General features: G+C 53.4%; 33 non-coding genes across 33 annotated transcripts; all 33 read left to right on the top strand.

Moving 5' to 3' along the window:
• Positions 1 to 214: 214 nt before the first annotated feature.
• Positions 215 to 286, top strand: Trnah-gug (transfer RNA histidin (anticodon GUG)). The gene has a single exon. It is a non-coding gene; the product is annotated as a tRNA-His (tRNA).
• Positions 287 to 754: 468 nt separating this feature from the next.
• Trnal-uag (transfer RNA leucine (anticodon UAG)) lies at positions 755 to 836 on the top strand. Its single transcript has one exon. It is a non-coding gene; the product is annotated as a tRNA-Leu (tRNA).
• A 444-nt stretch (positions 837 to 1280) lies between these two features.
• On the top strand, positions 1281 to 1352 carry Trnae-cuc (transfer RNA glutamic acid (anticodon CUC)). The gene has a single exon. It is a non-coding gene; the product is annotated as a tRNA-Glu (tRNA).
• Positions 1353 to 1727: 375 nt separating this feature from the next.
• On the top strand, positions 1728 to 1799 carry Trnah-gug (transfer RNA histidin (anticodon GUG)). Its single transcript has one exon. It is a non-coding gene; the product is annotated as a tRNA-His (tRNA).
• Positions 1800 to 2267: 468 nt separating this feature from the next.
• Trnal-uag (transfer RNA leucine (anticodon UAG)) lies at positions 2268 to 2349 on the top strand. The gene has a single exon. It is a non-coding gene; the product is annotated as a tRNA-Leu (tRNA).
• Positions 2350 to 2793: 444 nt separating this feature from the next.
• On the top strand, positions 2794 to 2865 carry Trnae-cuc (transfer RNA glutamic acid (anticodon CUC)). The gene has a single exon. It is a non-coding gene; the product is annotated as a tRNA-Glu (tRNA).
• Positions 2866 to 3240: 375 nt separating this feature from the next.
• On the top strand, positions 3241 to 3312 carry Trnah-gug (transfer RNA histidin (anticodon GUG)). The gene has a single exon. It is a non-coding gene; the product is annotated as a tRNA-His (tRNA).
• Positions 3313 to 3780: 468 nt separating this feature from the next.
• Positions 3781 to 3862, top strand: Trnal-uag (transfer RNA leucine (anticodon UAG)). The gene has a single exon. It is a non-coding gene; the product is annotated as a tRNA-Leu (tRNA).
• Positions 3863 to 4306: 444 nt separating this feature from the next.
• On the top strand, positions 4307 to 4378 carry Trnae-cuc (transfer RNA glutamic acid (anticodon CUC)). The gene has a single exon. It is a non-coding gene; the product is annotated as a tRNA-Glu (tRNA).
• A 375-nt stretch (positions 4379 to 4753) lies between these two features.
• Trnah-gug (transfer RNA histidin (anticodon GUG)) lies at positions 4754 to 4825 on the top strand. Its single transcript has one exon. It is a non-coding gene; the product is annotated as a tRNA-His (tRNA).
• Positions 4826 to 5293: 468 nt separating this feature from the next.
• On the top strand, positions 5294 to 5375 carry Trnal-uag (transfer RNA leucine (anticodon UAG)). Its single transcript has one exon. It is a non-coding gene; the product is annotated as a tRNA-Leu (tRNA).
• Positions 5376 to 5819: 444 nt separating this feature from the next.
• Trnae-cuc (transfer RNA glutamic acid (anticodon CUC)) lies at positions 5820 to 5891 on the top strand. Its single transcript has one exon. It is a non-coding gene; the product is annotated as a tRNA-Glu (tRNA).
• A 375-nt stretch (positions 5892 to 6266) lies between these two features.
• On the top strand, positions 6267 to 6338 carry Trnah-gug (transfer RNA histidin (anticodon GUG)). The gene has a single exon. It is a non-coding gene; the product is annotated as a tRNA-His (tRNA).
• A 468-nt stretch (positions 6339 to 6806) lies between these two features.
• Positions 6807 to 6888, top strand: Trnal-uag (transfer RNA leucine (anticodon UAG)). The gene has a single exon. It is a non-coding gene; the product is annotated as a tRNA-Leu (tRNA).
• Positions 6889 to 7332: 444 nt separating this feature from the next.
• Positions 7333 to 7404, top strand: Trnae-cuc (transfer RNA glutamic acid (anticodon CUC)). Its single transcript has one exon. It is a non-coding gene; the product is annotated as a tRNA-Glu (tRNA).
• Positions 7405 to 8319: 915 nt separating this feature from the next.
• On the top strand, positions 8320 to 8401 carry Trnal-uag (transfer RNA leucine (anticodon UAG)). The gene has a single exon. It is a non-coding gene; the product is annotated as a tRNA-Leu (tRNA).
• A 444-nt stretch (positions 8402 to 8845) lies between these two features.
• Trnae-cuc (transfer RNA glutamic acid (anticodon CUC)) lies at positions 8846 to 8917 on the top strand. Its single transcript has one exon. It is a non-coding gene; the product is annotated as a tRNA-Glu (tRNA).
• Positions 8918 to 9292: 375 nt separating this feature from the next.
• Trnah-gug (transfer RNA histidin (anticodon GUG)) lies at positions 9293 to 9364 on the top strand. The gene has a single exon. It is a non-coding gene; the product is annotated as a tRNA-His (tRNA).
• Positions 9365 to 9832: 468 nt separating this feature from the next.
• Positions 9833 to 9914, top strand: Trnal-uag (transfer RNA leucine (anticodon UAG)). Its single transcript has one exon. It is a non-coding gene; the product is annotated as a tRNA-Leu (tRNA).
• Positions 9915 to 10358: 444 nt separating this feature from the next.
• Trnae-cuc (transfer RNA glutamic acid (anticodon CUC)) lies at positions 10359 to 10430 on the top strand. The gene has a single exon. It is a non-coding gene; the product is annotated as a tRNA-Glu (tRNA).
• A 375-nt stretch (positions 10431 to 10805) lies between these two features.
• On the top strand, positions 10806 to 10877 carry Trnah-gug (transfer RNA histidin (anticodon GUG)). Its single transcript has one exon. It is a non-coding gene; the product is annotated as a tRNA-His (tRNA).
• A 468-nt stretch (positions 10878 to 11345) lies between these two features.
• On the top strand, positions 11346 to 11427 carry Trnal-uag (transfer RNA leucine (anticodon UAG)). The gene has a single exon. It is a non-coding gene; the product is annotated as a tRNA-Leu (tRNA).
• A 444-nt stretch (positions 11428 to 11871) lies between these two features.
• Trnae-cuc (transfer RNA glutamic acid (anticodon CUC)) lies at positions 11872 to 11943 on the top strand. The gene has a single exon. It is a non-coding gene; the product is annotated as a tRNA-Glu (tRNA).
• A 375-nt stretch (positions 11944 to 12318) lies between these two features.
• Positions 12319 to 12390, top strand: Trnah-gug (transfer RNA histidin (anticodon GUG)). The gene has a single exon. It is a non-coding gene; the product is annotated as a tRNA-His (tRNA).
• A 468-nt stretch (positions 12391 to 12858) lies between these two features.
• Positions 12859 to 12940, top strand: Trnal-uag (transfer RNA leucine (anticodon UAG)). Its single transcript has one exon. It is a non-coding gene; the product is annotated as a tRNA-Leu (tRNA).
• A 444-nt stretch (positions 12941 to 13384) lies between these two features.
• On the top strand, positions 13385 to 13456 carry Trnae-cuc (transfer RNA glutamic acid (anticodon CUC)). Its single transcript has one exon. It is a non-coding gene; the product is annotated as a tRNA-Glu (tRNA).
• A 375-nt stretch (positions 13457 to 13831) lies between these two features.
• On the top strand, positions 13832 to 13903 carry Trnah-gug (transfer RNA histidin (anticodon GUG)). The gene has a single exon. It is a non-coding gene; the product is annotated as a tRNA-His (tRNA).
• A 468-nt stretch (positions 13904 to 14371) lies between these two features.
• Trnal-uag (transfer RNA leucine (anticodon UAG)) lies at positions 14372 to 14453 on the top strand. The gene has a single exon. It is a non-coding gene; the product is annotated as a tRNA-Leu (tRNA).
• A 444-nt stretch (positions 14454 to 14897) lies between these two features.
• On the top strand, positions 14898 to 14969 carry Trnae-cuc (transfer RNA glutamic acid (anticodon CUC)). Its single transcript has one exon. It is a non-coding gene; the product is annotated as a tRNA-Glu (tRNA).
• A 375-nt stretch (positions 14970 to 15344) lies between these two features.
• On the top strand, positions 15345 to 15416 carry Trnah-gug (transfer RNA histidin (anticodon GUG)). The gene has a single exon. It is a non-coding gene; the product is annotated as a tRNA-His (tRNA).
• A 468-nt stretch (positions 15417 to 15884) lies between these two features.
• Positions 15885 to 15966, top strand: Trnal-uag (transfer RNA leucine (anticodon UAG)). Its single transcript has one exon. It is a non-coding gene; the product is annotated as a tRNA-Leu (tRNA).
• A 444-nt stretch (positions 15967 to 16410) lies between these two features.
• Positions 16411 to 16482, top strand: Trnae-cuc (transfer RNA glutamic acid (anticodon CUC)). The gene has a single exon. It is a non-coding gene; the product is annotated as a tRNA-Glu (tRNA).
• A 375-nt stretch (positions 16483 to 16857) lies between these two features.
• Trnah-gug (transfer RNA histidin (anticodon GUG)) lies at positions 16858 to 16929 on the top strand. Its single transcript has one exon. It is a non-coding gene; the product is annotated as a tRNA-His (tRNA).
• Positions 16930 to 17035: the final 106 nt, after the last annotated feature.

The following is a 17035-nucleotide window of genomic DNA, read 5'->3' as shown; positions in this document are numbered from 1 at the left end:
AGTCAAGAGGCTTGGAGGACTGCAAGACATTGCCACGGAGGTGAATGCAGCTAACCACTGTAGTTAGTGTCCCGACAGCGCAGGCACGTTCATTTGTTTGTATACATGTGATGGAGAACGTGTCTGACACTGCTGTGGCGTGACACTGTGGGCTGGGCTTTGCTGTGTACCGCCACTTGCATTCCCGCCAGCTGCTCTGGCGGGCGCCTCCGTGGCCGTGATCGTCTAGTGGTTAGGACATTGCGTTGTGGCCGCAATAACCCAGGTTCGTATCCTGGTCACGGCAATTTTGAAAGTTTTTCCTTGCTGCCGTTGCATTGACGATAGTGCACGAGTACACGAAATCACAGTGCTGTCTTGGTTTTTCACTCGTGTTCCGCAGGCCGCAGTTTGTACTACCACTTCATCACAAGTGTAACCTCCTTGAGCTCACATATGTTTGTTACATGGAGCATTCTAGCTCCGCCCCTGACAGGTACAGCTATGATACTTTAGTGGTTACGGAAAGCCCAGGTTCGAAACCTGGTCACGGCACGAAAACGTCTCTTGATGCTGTCTCCTTAACTACGACAGCTACAGACAAGTGGCGTCGCTACCATATGGCGGGCACGGCATTTTCTTGTTGTGGGTGGCCTAAAGAGACGCTTCCAGTGGGAGAGCAGTGAAAATACATGGCACGGCGATTGCCAAGATACTTCCTTTTCGAAGTGATCTTTGTAGTACAAAGGGAACGTTTTGCCGCCGCTGTTCCAAGGGTAACGTGGCCGAGCGGTCTAAGGCGCTGGTTTTAGGCACCAGTCTCTTCGGAGGCGTGGGTTCGAATCCCACTGTTGCCAATTTTGGCGTCTCATTTTTGTGCCGTTGCTGTGTGTTCTCGTGGAGTAGGACGCAGCTGATGTGACGCGCGTGTTGCGTAGGTAGCGTGGCCGAGCGGTCTGAGGCGCTGGTTTCAGGCACCAGTCTCTTCGGAGGCGTGGGTTCCAATCCCACTGCTGCCAAACGTGTAATGTTTCCTGCATCGAAGTCACATGCACTCATTGCCCGCAAAGGAAACAGCACAACAAGGCGTGAGCGTCTGCTTCGTGAATTGTCGTAGAACAGTACGTGGTGCAACGGCAGGATTTGTAGGCGCCTTTTGCTCTCATCACTGCTGGCGTTCGTCTCCACGATATGCGTCCAGAGCATGCCGTTCTATAGCGTGCGAGAGTGGATTTTTTACAGTTGTCGTCAGTTAATCGTGGGTGGTTGCTGCGTTCGCTGGAGGAGCACTGGCGCCGTCATCCGGTGTAGTCTAGTGGCTAGGATACCTGGCTCTCACCCAGGAGGCCCGGGTTCGATTCCCGGTACCGGAAATGCGCGTTTTTGTTGCTCCTCTTATGCGACTTGTCTCGACTTTGCTCGACTGACGCTACGCTGACGCGTGCAGAAAGCCACGTTAAGTACGATTCGTGGCAACACCCGACGGCGAGAGAGATGCTGCGTCTGTCCACTTGTTATCGAGTCACATGTCTGTAGTCAAGAGGCTTGGAGGACTGCAAGACATTGCCACGGAGGTGAATGCAGCTAACCACTGTAGTTAGTGTCCCGACAGCGCAGGCACGTTCATTTGTTTGTATACATGTGATGGAGAACGTGTCTGACACTGCTGTGGCGTGACACTGTGGGCTGGGCTTTGCTGTGTACCGCCACTTGCATTCCCGCCAGCTGCTCTGGCGGGCGCCTCCGTGGCCGTGATCGTCTAGTGGTTAGGACATTGCGTTGTGGCCGCAATAACCCAGGTTCGTATCCTGGTCACGGCAATTTTGAAAGTTTTTCCTTGCTGCCGTTGCATTGACGATAGTGCACGAGTACACGAAATCACAGTGCTGTCTTGGTTTTTCACTCGTGTTCCGCAGGCCGCAGTTTGTACTACCACTTCATCACAAGTGTAACCTCCTTGAGCTCACATATGTTTGTTACATGGAGCATTCTAGCTCCGCCCCTGACAGGTACAGCTATGATACTTTAGTGGTTACGGAAAGCCCAGGTTCGAAACCTGGTCACGGCACGAAAACGTCTCTTGATGCTGTCTCCTTAACTACGACAGCTACAGACAAGTGGCGTCGCTACCATATGGCGGGCACGGCATTTTCTTGTTGTGGGTGGCCTAAAGAGACGCTTCCAGTGGGAGAGCAGTGAAAATACATGGCACGGCGATTGCCAAGATACTTCCTTTTCGAAGTGATCTTTGTAGTACAAAGGGAACGTTTTGCCGCCGCTGTTCCAAGGGTAACGTGGCCGAGCGGTCTAAGGCGCTGGTTTTAGGCACCAGTCTCTTCGGAGGCGTGGGTTCGAATCCCACTGTTGCCAATTTTGGCGTCTCATTTTTGTGCCGTTGCTGTGTGTTCTCGTGGAGTAGGACGCAGCTGATGTGACGCGCGTGTTGCGTAGGTAGCGTGGCCGAGCGGTCTGAGGCGCTGGTTTCAGGCACCAGTCTCTTCGGAGGCGTGGGTTCCAATCCCACTGCTGCCAAACGTGTAATGTTTCCTGCATCGAAGTCACATGCACTCATTGCCCGCAAAGGAAACAGCACAACAAAGCGTGAGCGTCTGCTTCGTGAATTGTCGTAGAACAGTACGTGGTGCAACGGCAGGATTTGTAGGCGCCTTTTGCTCTCATCACTGCTGGCGTTCGTCTCCACGATATGCGTCCAGAGCATGCCGTTCTATAGCGTGCGAGAGTGGATTTTTTACAGTTGTCGTCAGTTAATCGTGGGTGGTTGCTGCGTTCGCTGGAGGAGCACTGGCGCCGTCATCCGGTGTAGTCTAGTGGCTAGGATACCTGGCTCTCACCCAGGAGGCCCGAGTTCGAATCCCGGTACCGGAAATGCGCGTTTTTGTTGCTCCTCTTATGCGACTTGTCTCGACTTTGCTCGACTGACGCTACGCTGACGCGTGCAGAAAGCCACGTTAAGTACGATTCGTGGCAACACCCGACGGCGAGAGAGATGCTGCGTCTGTCCACTTGTTATCGAGTCACATGTCTGTAGTCAAGAGGCTTGGAGGACTGCAAGACATTGCCACGGAGGTGAATGCAGCTAACCACTGTAGTTAGTGTCCCGACAGCGCAGGCACGTTCATTTGTTTGTATACATGTGATGGAGAACGTGTCTGACACTGCTGTGGCGTGACACTGTGGGCTGGGCTTTGCTGTGTACCGCCACTTGCATTCCCGCCAGCTGCTCTGGCGGGCGCCTCCGTGGCCGTGATCGTCTAGTGGTTAGGACATTGCGTTGTGGCCGCAATAACCCAGGTTCGTATCCTGGTCACGGCAATTTTGAAAGTTTTTCCTTGCTGCCGTTGCATTGACGATAGTGCACGAGTACACGAAATCACAGTGCTGTCTTGGTTTTTCACTCGTGTTCCGCAGGCCGCAGTTTGTACTACCACTTCATCACAAGTGTAACCTCCTTGAGCTCACATATGTTTGTTACATGGAGCATTCTAGCTCCGCCCCTGACAGGTACAGCTATGATACTTTAGTGGTTACGGAAAGCCCAGGTTCGAAACCTGGTCACGGCACGAAAACGTCTCTTGATGCTGTCTCCTTAACTACGACAGCTACAGACAAGTGGCGTCGCTACCATATGGCGGGCACGGCATTTTCTTGTTGTGGGTGGCCTAAAGAGACGCTTCCAGTGGGAGAGCAGTGAAAATACATGGCACGGCGATTGCCAAGATACTTCCTTTTCGAAGTGATCTTTGTAGTACAAAGGGAACGTTTTGCCGCCGCTGTTCCAAGGGTAACGTGGCCGAGCGGTCTAAGGCGCTGGTTTTAGGCACCAGTCTCTTCGGAGGCGTGGGTTCGAATCCCACCGTTGCCAATTTTGGCGTCTCATTTTTGTGCCGTTGCTGTGTGTTCTCGTGGAGTAGGACGCAGCTGATGTGACGCGCGTGTTGCGTAGGTAGCGTGGCCGAGCGGTCTGAGGCGCTGGTTTCAGGCACCAGTCTCTTCGGAGGCGTGGGTTCCAATCCCACTGCTGCCAAACGTGTAATGTTTCCTGCATCGAAGTCACATGCACTCATTGCCCGCAAAGGAAACAGCACAACAAGGCGTGAGCGTCTGCTTCGTGAATTGTCGTAGAACAGTACGTGGTGCAACGGCAGGATTTGTAGGCGCCTTTTGCTCTCATCACTGCTGGCGTTCGTCTCCACGATATGCGTCCAGAGCATGCCGTTCTATAGCGTGCGAGAGTGGATTTTTTACAGTTGTCGTCAGTTAATCGTGGGTGGTTGCTGCGTTCGCTGGAGGAGCACTGGCGCCGTCATCCGGTGTAGTCTAGTGGCTAGGATACCTGGCTCTCACCCAGGAGGCCCGGGTTCGATTCCCGGTACCGGAAATGCGCGTTTTTGTTGCTCCTCTTATGCGACTTGTCTCGACTTTGCTCGACTGACGCTACGCTGACGCGTGCAGAAAGCCACGTTAAGTACGATTCGTGGCAACACCCGACGGCGAGAGAGATGCTGCGTCTGTCCACTTGTTATCGAGTCACATGTCTGTAGTCAAGAGGCTTGGAGGACTGCAAGACATTGCCACGGAGGTGAATGCAGCTAACCACTGTAGTTAGTGTCCCGACAGCGCAGGCACGTTCATTTGTTTGTATACATGTGATGGAGAACGTGTCTGACACTGCTGTGGCGTGACACTGTGGGCTGGGCTTTGCTGTGTACCGCCACTTGCATTCCCGCCAGCTGCTCTGGCGGGCGCCTCCGTGGCCGTGATCGTCTAGTGGTTAGGACATTGCGTTGTGGCCGCAATAACCCAGGTTCGTATCCTGGTCACGGCAATTTTGAAAGTTTTTCCTTGCTGCCGTTGCATTGACGATAGTGCACGAGTACACGAAATCACAGTGCTGTCTTGGTTTTTCACTCGTGTTCCGCAGGCCGCAGTTTGTACTACCACTTCATCACAAGTGTAACCTCCTTGAGCTCACATATGTTTGTTACATGGAGCATTCTAGCTCCGCCCCTGACAGGTACAGCTATGATACTTTAGTGGTTACGGAAAGCCCAGGTTCGAAACCTGGTCACGGCACGAAAACGTCTCTTGATGCTGTCTCCTTAACTACGACAGCTACAGACAAGTGGCGTCGCTACCATATGGCGGGCACGGCATTTTCTTGTTGTGGGTGGCCTAAAGAGACGCTTCCAGTGGGAGAGCAGTGAAAATACATGGCACGGCGATTGCCAAGATACTTCCTTTTCGAAGTGATCTTTGTAGTACAAAGGGAACGTTTTGCCGCCGCTGTTCCAAGGGTAACGTGGCCGAGCGGTCTAAGGCGCTGGTTTTAGGCACCAGTCTCTTCGGAGGCGTGGGTTCGAATCCCACCGTTGCCAATTTTGGCGTCTCATTTTTGTGCCGTTGCTGTGTGTTCTCGTGGAGTAGGACGCAGCTCATGTGACGCGCGTGTTGCGTAGGTAGCGTGGCCGAGCGGTCTGAGGCGCTGGTTTCAGGCACCAGTCTCTTCGGAGGCGTGGGTTCCAATCCCACTGCTGCCAAACGTGTAATGTTTCCTGCATCGAAGTCACATGCACTCATTGCCCGCAAAGGAAACAGCACAACAAGGCGTGAGCGTCTGCTTCGTGAATTGTCGTAGAACAGTACGTGGTGCAACGGCAGGATTTGTAGGCGCCTTTTGCTCTCATCACTGCTGGCGTTCGTCTCCACGATATGCGTCCAGAGCATGCCGTTCTATAGCGTGCGAGAGTGGATTTTTTACAGTTGTCGTCAGTTAATCGTGGGTGGTTGCTGCGTTCGCTGGAGGAGCACTGGCGCCGTCATCCGGTGTAGTCTAGTGGCTAGGATACCTGGCTCTCACCCAGGAGGCCCGGGTTCGAATCCCGGTACCGGAAATGCGCGTTTTTGTTGCTCCTCTTATGCGACTTGTCTCGACTTTGCTCGACTGACGCTACGCTGACGCGTGCAGAAAGCCACGTTAAGTACGATTCGTGGCAACACCCGACGGCGAGAGAGATGCTGCGTCTGTCCACTTGTTATCGAGTCACATGTCTGTAGTCAAGAGGCTTGGAGGACTGCAAGACATTGCCACGGAGGTGAATGCAGCTAACCACTGTAGTTAGTGTCCCGACAGCGCAGGCACGTTCATTTGTTTGTATACATGTGATGGAGAACGTGTCTGACACTGCTGTGGCGTGACACTGTGGGCTGGGCTTTGCTGTGTACCGCCACTTGCATTCCCGCCAGCTGCTCTGGCGGGCGCCTCCGTGGCCGTGATCGTCTAGTGGTTAGGACATTGCGTTGTGGCCGCAATAACCCAGGTTCGTATCCTGGTCACGGCAATTTTGAAAGTTTTTCCTTGCTGCCGTTGCATTGACGATAGTGCACGAGTACACGAAATCACAGTGCTGTCTTGGTTTTTCACTCGTGTTCCGCAGGCCGCAGTTTGTACTACCACTTCATCACAAGTGTAACCTCCTTGAGCTCACATATGTTTGTTACATGGAGCATTCTAGCTCCGCCCCTGACAGGTACAGCTATGATACTTTAGTGGTTACGGAAAGCCCAGGTTCGAAACCTGGTCACGGCACGAAAACGTCTCTTGATGCTGTCTCCTTAACTACGACAGCTACAGACAAGTGGCGTCGCTACCATATGGCGGGCACGGCATTTTCTTGTTGTGGGTGGCCTAAAGAGACGCTTCCAGTGGGAGAGCAGTGAAAATACATGGCACGGCGATTGCCAAGATACTTCCTTTTCGAAGTGATCTTTGTAGTACAAAGGGAACGTTTTGCCGCCGCTGTTCCAAGGGTAACGTGGCCGAGCGGTCTAAGGCGCTGGTTTTAGGCACCAGTCTCTTCGGAGGCGTGGGTTCGAATCCCACCGTTGCCAATTTTGGCGTCTCATTTTTGTGCCGTTGCTGTGTGTTCTCGTGGAGTAGGACGCAGCTCATGTGACGCGCGTGTTGCGTAGGTAGCGTGGCCGAGCGGTCTGAGGCGCTGGTTTCAGGCACCAGTCTCTTCGGAGGCGTGGGTTCCAATCCCACTGCTGCCAAACGTGTAATGTTTCCTGCATCGAAGTCACATGCACTCATTGCCCGCAAAGGAAACAGCACAACAAGGCGTGAGCGTCTGCTTCGTGAATTGTCGTAGAACAGTACGTGGTGCAACGGCAGGATTTGTAGGCGCCTTTTGCTCTCATCACTGCTGGCGTTCGTCTCCACGATATGCGTCCAGAGCATGCCGTTCTATAGCGTGCGAGAGTGGATTTTTTACAGTTGTCGTCAGTTAATCGTGGGTGGTTGCTGCGTTCGCTGGAGGAGCACTGGCGCCGTCATCCGGTGTAGTCTAGTGGCTAGGATACCTGGCTCTCACCCAGGAGGCCCGGGTTCGATTCCCGGTACCGGAAATGCGCGTTTTTGTTGCTCCTCTTATGCGACTTGTCTCGACTTTGCTCGACTGACGCTACGCTGACGCGTGCAGAAAGCCACGTTAAGTACGATTCGTGGCAACACCCGACGGCGAGAGAGATGCTGCGTCTGTCCACTTGTTATCGAGTCACATGTCTGTAGTCAAGAGGCTTGGAGGACTGCAAGACATTGCCACGGAGGTGAATGCAGCTAACCACTGTAGTTAGTGTCCCGACAGCGCAGGCACGTTCATTTGTTTGTATACATGTGATGGAGAACGTGTCTGACACTGCTGTGGCGTGACACTGTGGGCTGGGCTTTGCTGTGTACCGCCACTTGCATTCCCGCCAGCTGCTCTGGCGGGCGCCTCCGTGGCCGTGATCGTCTAGTGGTTAGGACATTGCGTCGTGGCCACAATAACCCAGGTTCGTATCCTGGTCACGGCAATTTTGAAAGTTTTTCCTTGCTGCCGTTGCATTGACGATAGTGCACGAGTACACGAAATCACAGTGCTTTCTTGGTTTTTCACTCGTGTTCCGCAGGCCGCAGTTTGTACTACCACTTCATCACAAGTGTAACCTCCTTGAGCTCACATATGTTTGTTACATGGAGCATTCTAGCTCCGCCCCTGACAGGTACAGCTATGATACTTTAGTGGTTACGGAAAGCCCAGGTTCGAAACCTGGTCACGGCACGAAAACGTCTCTTGATGCTGTCTCCTTAACTACGACAGCTACAGACAAGTGGCGTCGCTACCATATGGCGGGCACGGCATTTTCTTGTTGTGGGTGGCCTAAAGAGACGCTTCCAGTGGGAGAGCAGTGAAAATACATGGCACGGCGATTGCCAAGATACTTCCTTTTCGAAGTGATCTTTGTAGTACAAAGGGAACGTTTTGCCGACGCTGTTCCAAGGGTAACGTGGCCGAGCGGTCTAAGGCGCTGGTTTTAGGCACCAGTCTCTTCGGAGGCGTGGGTTCGAATCCCACCGTTGCCAATTTTGGCGTCTCATTTTTGTGCCGTTGCTGTGTGTTCTCGTGGAGTAGGACGCAGCTCATGTGACGCGCGTGTTGCGTAGGTAGCGTGGCCGAGCGGTCTGAGGCGCTGGTTTCAGGCACCAGTCTCTTCGGAGGCGTGGGTTCCAATCCCACTGCTGCCAAACGTGTAATGTTTCCTGCATCGAAGTCACATGCACTCATTGCCCGCAAAGGAAACAGCACAACAAGGCGTGAGCGTCTGCTTCGTGAATTGTCGTAGAACAGTACGTGGTGCAACGGCAGGATTTGTAGGCGCCTTTTGCTCTCATCACTGCTGGCGTTCGTCTCCACGATATGCGTCCAGAGCATGCCGTTCTATAGCGTGCGAGAGTGGATTTTTTACAGTTGTCGTCAGTTAATCGTGGGTGGTTGCTGCGTTCGCTGGAGGAGCACTGGCGCCGTCATCCGGTGTAGTCTAGTGGCTAGGATACCTGGCTCTCACCCAGGAGGCCCGGGTTCGAATCCCGGTACCGGAAATGCGCGTTTTTGTTGCTCCTCTTATGCGACTTGTCTCGACTTTGCTCGACTGACGCTACGCTGACGCGTGCAGAAAGCCACGTTAAGTACGATTCGTGGCAACACCCGACGGCGAGAGAGATGCTGCGTCTGTCCACTTGTTATCGAGTCACATGTCTGTAGTCAAGAGGCTTGGAGGACTGCAAGACATTGCCACGGAGGTGAATGCAGCTAACCACTGTAGTTAGTGTCCCGACAGCGCAGGCACGTTCATTTGTTTGTATACATGTGATGGAGAACGTGTCTGACACTGCTGTGGCGTGACACTGTGGGCTGGGCTTTGCTGTGTACCGCCACTTGCATTCCCGCCAGCTGCTCTGGCGGGCGCCTCCGTGGCCGTGATCGTCTAGTGGTTAGGACATTGCGTCGTGGCCGCAATAACCCAGGTTCGTATCCTGGTCACGGCAATTTTGAAAGTTTTTCCTTGCTGCCGTTGCATTGACGATAGTGCACGAGTACACGAAATCACAGTGCTTTCTTGGTTTTTCACTCGTGTTCCGCAGGCCGCAGTTTGTACTACCACTTCATCACAAGTGTAACCTCCTTGAGCTCACATATGTTTGTTACATGGAGCATTCTAGCTCCGCCCCTGACAGGTACAGCTATGATACTTTAGTGGTTACGGAAAGCCCAGGTTCGAAACCTGGTCACGGCACGAAAACGTCTCTTGATGCTGTCTCCTTAACTACGACAGCTACAGACAAGTGGCGTCGCTACCATATGGCGGGCACGGCATTTTCTTGTTGTGGGTGGCCTAAAGAGACGCTTCCAGTGGGAGAGCAGTGAAAATACATGGCACGGCGATTGCCAAGATACTTCCTTTTCGAAGTGATCTTTGTAGTACAAAGGGAACGTTTTGCCGCCGCTGTTCCAAGGGTAACGTGGCCGAGCGGTCTAAGGCGCTGGTTTTAGGCACCAGTCTCTTCGGAGGCGTGGGTTCGAATCCCACCATTGCCAATTTTGGCGTCTCATTTTTGTGCCGTTGCTGTGTGTTCTCGTGGAGTAGGACGCAGCTGATGTGACGCGCGTGTTGCGTAGGTAGCGTGGCCGAGCGGTCTGAGGCGCTGGTTTCAGGCACCAGTCTCTTCGGAGGCGTGGGTTCCAATCCCACTGCTGCCAAACGTGTAATGTTTCCTGCATCGAAGTCACATGCACTCATTGCCCGCAAAGGAAACAGCACAACAAGGCGTGAGCGTCTGCTTCGTGAATTGTCGTAGAACAGTACGTGGTGCAACGGCAGGATTTGTAGGCGCCTTTTGCTCTCATCACTGCTGGCGTTCGTCTCCACGATATGCGTCCAGAGCATGCCGTTCTATAGCGTGCGAGAGTGGATTTTTTACAGTTGTCGTCAGTTAATCGTGGGTGGTTGCTGCGTTCGCTGGAGGAGCACTGGCGCCGTCATCCGGTGTAGTCTAGTGGCTAGGATACCTGGCTCTCACCCAGGAGGCCCGGGTTCGATTCCCGGTACCGGAAATGCGCGTTTTTGTTGCTCCTCTTATGCGACTTGTCTCGACTTTGCTCGACTGACGCTACGCTGACGCGTGCAGAAAGCCACGTTAAGTACGATTCGTGGCAACACCCGACGGCGAGAGAGATGCTGCGTCTGTCCACTTGTTATCGAGTCACATGTCTGTAGTCAAGAGGCTTGGAGGACTGCAAGACATTGCCACGGAGGTGAATGCAGCTAACCACTGTAGTTAGTGTCCCGACAGCGCAGGCACGTTCATTTGTTTGTATACATGTGATGGAGAACGTGTCTGACACTGCTGTGGCGTGACACTGTGGGCTGGGCTTTGCTGTGTACCGCCACTTGCATTCCCGCCAGCTGCTCTGGCGGGCGCCTCCGTGGCCGTGATCGTCTAGTGGTTAGGACATTGCGTTGTGGCCGCAATAACCCAGGTTCGTATCCTGGTCACGGCAATTTTGAAAGTTTATCCTTGCTGCCGTTGCATTGACGATAGTGCACGAGTACACGAAATCACAGTGCTTTCTTGGTTTTTCACTCGTGTTCCGCAGGCCGCAGTTTGTACTACCACTTCATCACAAGTGTAACCTCCTTGAGCTCACATATGTTTGTTACATGGAGCATTCTAGCTCCGCCCCTGACAGGTACAGCTATGATACTTTAGTGGTTACGGAAAGCCCAGGTTCGAAACCTGGTCACGGCACGAAAACGTCTCTTGATGCTGTCTCCTTAACTACGACAGCTACAGACAAGTGGCGTCGCTACCATATGGCGGGCACGGCATTTTCTTGTTGTGGGTGGCCTAAAGAGACGCTTCCAGTGGGAGAGCAGTGAAAATACATGGCACGGCGATTGCCAAGATACTTCCTTTTCGAAGTGATCTTTGTAGTACAAAGGGAACGTTTTGCCGCCGCTGTTCCAAGAGTAACGTGGCCGAGCGGTCTAAGGCGCTGGTTTTAGGCACCAGTCTCTTCGGAGGCGTGGGTTCGAATCCCACCGTTGCCAATTTTGGCGTCTCATTTTTGTGCCGTTGCTGTGTGTTCTCGTGGAGTAGGACGCAGCTCATGTGACGCGCGTGTTGCGTAGGTAGCGTGGCCGAGCGGTCTGAGGCGCTGGTTTCAGGCACCAGTCTCTTCGGAGGCGTGGGTTCCAATCCCACTGCTGCCAAACGTGTAATGTTTCCTGCATCGAAGTCACATGCACTCATTGCCCGCAAAGGAAACAGCACAACAAGGCGTGAGCGTCTGCTTCGTGAATTGTCGTAGAACAGTACGTGGTGCAACGGCAGGATTTGTAGGCGCCTTTTGCTCTCATCACTGCTGGCGTTCGTCTCCACGATATGCGTCCAGAGCATGCCGTTCTATAGCGTGCGAGAGTGGATTTTTTACAGTTGTCGTCAGTTAATCGTGGGTGGTTGCTGCGTTCGCTGGAGGAGCACTGGCGCCGTCATCCGGTGTAGTCTAGTGGCTAGGATACCTGGCTCTCACCCAGGAGGCCCGGGTTCGATTCCCGGTACCGGAAATGCGCGTTTTTGTTGCTCCTCTTATGCGACTTGTCTCGACTTTGCTCGACTGACGCTACGCTGACGCGTGCAGAAAGCCACGTTAAGTACGATTCGTGGCAACACCCGACGGCGAGAGAGATGCTGCGTCTGTCCACTTGTTATCGAGTCACATGTCTGTAGTCAAGAGGCTTGGAGGACTGCAAGACATTGCCACGGAGGTGAATGCAGCTAACCACTGTAGTTAGTGTCCCGACAGCGCAGGCACGTTCATTTGTTTGTATACATGTGATGGAGAACGTGTCTGACACTGCTGTGGCGTGACACTGTGGGCTGGGCTTTGCTGTGTACCGCCACTTGCATTCCCGCCAGCTGCTCTGGCGGGCGCCTCCGTGGCCGTGATCGTCTAGTGGTTAGGACATTGCGTTGTGGCCGCAATAACCCAGGTTCGTATCCTGGTCACGGCAATTTTGAAAGTTTATCCTTGCTGCCGTTGCATTGACGATAGTGCACGAGTACACGAAATCACAGTGCTTTCTTGGTTTTTCACTCGTGTTCCGCAGGCCGCAGTTTGTACTACCACTTCATCACAAGTGTAACCTCCTTGAGCTCACATATGTTTGTTACATGGAGCATTCTAGCTCCGCCCCTGACAGGTACAGCTATGATACTTTAGTGGTTACGGAAAGCCCAGGTTCGAAACCTGGTCACGGCACGAAAACGTCTCTTGATGCTGTCTCCTTAACTACGACAGCTACAGACAAGTGGCGTCGCTACCATATGGCGGGCACGGCATTTTCTTGTTGTGGGTGGCCTAAAGAGACGCTTCCAGTGGGAGAGCAGTGAAAATACATGGCACGGCGATTGCCAAGATACTTCCTTTTCGAAGTGATCTTTGTAGTACAAAGGGAACGTTTTGCCGCCGCTGTTCCAAGGGTAACGTGGCCGAGCGGTCTAAGGCGCTGGTTTTAGGCACCAGTCTCTTCGGAGGCGTGGGTTCGAATCCCACCGTTGCCAATTTTGGCGTCTCATTTTTGTGCCGTTGCTGTGTGTTCTCGTGGAGTAGGACGCAGCTGATGTGACGCGCGTGTTGCGTAGGTAGCGTGGCCGAGCGGTCTGAGGCGCTGGTTTCAGGCACCAGTCTCTTCGGAGGCGTGGGTTCCAATCCCACTGCTGCCAAACGTGTAATGTTTCCTGCATCGAAGTCACATGCACTCATTGCCCGCAAAGGAAACAGCACAACAAGGCGTGAGCGTCTGCTTCGTGAATTGTCGTAGAACAGTACGTGGTGCAACGGCAGGATTTGTAGGCGCCTTTTGCTCTCATCACTGCTGGCGTTCGTCTCCACGATATGCGTCCAGAGCATGCCGTTCTATAGCGTGCGAGAGTGGATTTTTTACAGTTGTCGTCAGTTAATCGTGGGTGGTTGCTGCGTTCGCTGGAGGAGCACTGGCGCCGTCATCCGGTGTAGTCTAGTGGCTAGGATACCTGGCTCTCACCCAGGAGGCCCGGGTTCGATTCCCGGTACCGGAAATGCGCGTTTTTGTTGCTCCTCTTATGCGACTTGTCTCGACTTTGCTCGACTGACGCTACGCTGACGCGTGCAGAAAGCCACGTTAAGTACGATTCGTGGCAACACCCGACGGCGAGAGAGATGCTGCGTCTGTCCACTTGTTATCGAGTCACATGTCTGTAGTCAAGAGGCTTGGAGGACTGCAAGACATTGCCACGGAGGTGAATGCAGCTAACCACTGTAGTTAGTGTCCCGACAGCGCAGGCACGTTCATTTGTTTGTATACATGTGATGGAGAACGTGTCTGACACTGCTGTGGCGTGACACTGTGGGCTGGGCTTTGCTGTGTACCGCCACTTGCATTCCCGCCAGCTGCTCTGGCGGGCGCCTCCGTGGCCGTGATCGTCTAGTGGTTAGGACATTGCGTTGTGGCCGCAATAACCCAGGTTCGTATCCTGGTCACGGCAATTTTGAAAGTTTTTCCTTGCTGCCGTTGCATTGACGATAGTGCACGAGTACACGAAATCACAGTGCTTTCTTGGTTTTTCACTCGTGTTCCGCAGGCCGCAGTTTGTACTACCACTTCATCACAAGTGTAACCTCCTTGAGCTCACATATGTTTGTTACATGGAGCATTCTAGCTCCGCCCCTGACAGGTACAGCTATGATACTTTAGTGGTTACGGAAAGCCCAGGTTCGAAACCTGGTCACGGCACGAAAACGTCTCTTGATGCTGTCTCCTTAACTACGACAGCTACAGACAAGTGGCGTCGCTACCATATGGCGGGCACGGCATTTTCTTGTTGTGGGTGGCCTAAAGAGACGCTTCCAGTGGGAGAGCAGTGAAAATACATGGCACGGCGATTGCCAAGATACTTCCTTTTCGAAGTGATCTTTGTAGTACAAAGGGAACGTTTTGCCGCCGCTGTTCCAAGGGTAACGTGGCCGAGCGGTCTAAGGCGCTGGTTTTAGGCACCAGTCTCTTCGGAGGCGTGGGTTCGAATCCCACCGTTGCCAATTTTGGCGTCTCATTTTTGTGCCGTTGCTGTGTGTTTTCGTGGAGTAGGACGCAGCTCATGTGACGCGCGTGTTGCGTAGGTAGCGTGGCCGAGCGGTCTGAGGCGCTGGTTTCAGGCACCAGTCTCTTCGGAGGCGTGGGTTCCAATCCCACTGCTGCCAAACGTGTAATGTTTCCTGCATCGAAGTCACATGCACTCATTGCCCGCAAAGGAAACAGCACAACAAGGCGTGAGCGTCTGCTTCGTGAATTGTCGTAGAACAGTACGTGGTGCAACGGCAGGATTTGTAGGCGCCTTTTGCTCTCATCACTGCTGGCGTTCGTCTCCACGATATGCGTCCAGAGCATGCCGTTCTATAGCGTGCGAGAGTGGATTTTTTACAGTTGTCGTCAGTTAATCGTGGGTGGTTGCTGCGTTCGCTGGAGGAGCACTGGCGCCGTCATCCGGTGTAGTCTAGTGGCTAGGATACCTGGCTCTCACCCAGGAGGCCTGGGTTCGATTCCCGGTACCGGAAATGCGCGTTTTTGTTGCTCCTCTTATGCGACTTGTCTCGACTTTGCTCGACTGACGCTACGCTGACGCGTGCAGAAAGCCACGTTAAGTACGATTCGTGGCAACACCCGACGGCGAGAGAGATGCTGCGTCTGTCCACTTGTTATCGAGTCACATGTCTGTAGTCAAGAGGCTTGGAGGACTGCAAGACATTGCCACGGAGGTGAATGCAGCTAACCACTGTAGTTAGTGTCCCGACAGCGCAGGCACGTTCATTTGTTTGTATACATGTGATGGAGAACGTGTCTGACACTGCTGTGGCGTGACACTGTGGGCTGGGCTTTGCTGTGTACCGCCACTTGCATTCCCGCCAGCTGCTCTGGCGGGCGCCTCCGTGGCCGTGTTCGTCTAGTGGTTAGGACATTGCGTTGTGGCCGCAATAACCCAGGTTCGAATCCTGGTCACGGCAATTTTGAAAGTTTTTCCTTGCTGCCGTTGCATTGACGATAGTGCACGAGTACACGAAATCACAGTGCTTTCTTGGTTTTTCACTCGTGTTCCGCAGGCCGCAGTTTGTACTACCACTTCATCACAAGTGTAACCTCCTTGAGCTCACATATGTTTGTTACATGGAGCATTCTAGCTCCGCCCCTGACAGGTACAGCTATGATACTTTAGTGGTTACGGAAAGCCCAGGTTCGAAACCTGGTCACGGCACGAAAACGTCTCTTGATGCTGTCTCCTTAACTACGACAGCTACAGACAAGTGGCGTCGCTACCATATGGCGGGCACGGCATTTTCTTGTTGTGGGTGGCCTAAAGAGACGCTTCCAGTGGGAGAGCAGTGAAAATACATGGCACGGCGATTGCCAAGATACTTCCTTTTCGAAGTGATCTTTGTAGTACAAAGGGAACGTTTTGCCGCCGCTGTTCCAAGAGTAACGTGGCCGAGCGGTCTAAGGCGCTGGTTTTAGGCACCAGTCTCTTCGGAGGCGTGGGTTCGAATCCCACCGTTGCCAATTTTGGCGTCTCATTTTTGTGCCGTTGCTGTGTGTTCTCGTGGAGTAGGACGCAGCTCATGTGACGCGCGTGTTGCGTAGGTAGCGTGGCCGAGCGGTCTGAGGCGCTGGTTTCAGGCACCAGTCTCTTCGGAGGCGTGGGTTCCAATCCCACTGCTGCCAAACGTGTAATGTTTCCTGCATCGAAGTCACATGCACTCATTGCCCGCAAAGGAAACAGCACAACAAGGCGTGAGCGTCTGCTTCGTGAATTGTCGTAGAACAGTACGTGGTGCAACGGCAGGATTTGTAGGCGCCTTTTGCTCTCATCACTGCTGGCGTTCGTCTCCACGATATGCGTCCAGAGCATGCCGTTCTATAGCGTGCGAGAGTGGATTTTTTACAGTTGTCGTCAGTTAATCGTGGGTGGTTGCTGCGTTCGCTGGAGGAGCACTGGCGCCGTCATCCGGTGTAGTCTAGTGGCTAGGATACCTGGCTCTCACCCAGGAGGCCCGGGTTCGATTCCCGGTACCGGAAATGCGCGTTTTTGTTGCTCCTCTTATGCGACTTGTCTCGACTTTGCTCGACTGACGCTACGCTGACGCGTGCAGAAAGCCACGTTAAGTACGATTCGTGGCAACACCCGACGGCGAGAGAGATGCTGCGTCTGTCCACTTGTTATCGAGTCACATGTCTGTAGTCAAGAGGCTTGGAGGACTGCAAGACATTGCCACGGAGGTGAATGCAGCTAACCACTGTAGTTAGTGTCCCGACAGCGCAGGCACGTTCATTTGTTTGTATACATGTGATGGAGAACGTGTCTGACACTGCTGTGGCGTGACACTGTGGGCTGGGCTTTGCTGTGTACCGCCACTTGCATTCCCGCCAGCTGCTCTGGCGGGCGCCTCCGTGGCCGTGATCGTCTAGTGGTTAGGACATTGCGTTGTGGCCGCAATAACCCAGGTTCGTATCCTGGTCACGGCAATTTTGAAAGTTTATCCTTGCTGCCGTTGCATTGACGATAGTGCACGAGTACACGAAATCACAGTGCTTTCTTGGTTTTTCACTCGTGTTCCGCAGGCCGCAGTTT

The sequence above is a fragment of the Schistocerca cancellata genome, chromosome 1, assembly GCF_023864275.1.
Source record: "Schistocerca cancellata isolate TAMUIC-IGC-003103 chromosome 1, iqSchCanc2.1, whole genome shotgun sequence".
Classification (NCBI taxonomy): Eukaryota; Metazoa; Arthropoda; class Insecta; order Orthoptera; family Acrididae; genus Schistocerca; species Schistocerca cancellata.
Note: the sequence above shows the minus strand (reverse complement) of the source record. Positions and strands in the feature narration are given on the sequence as shown.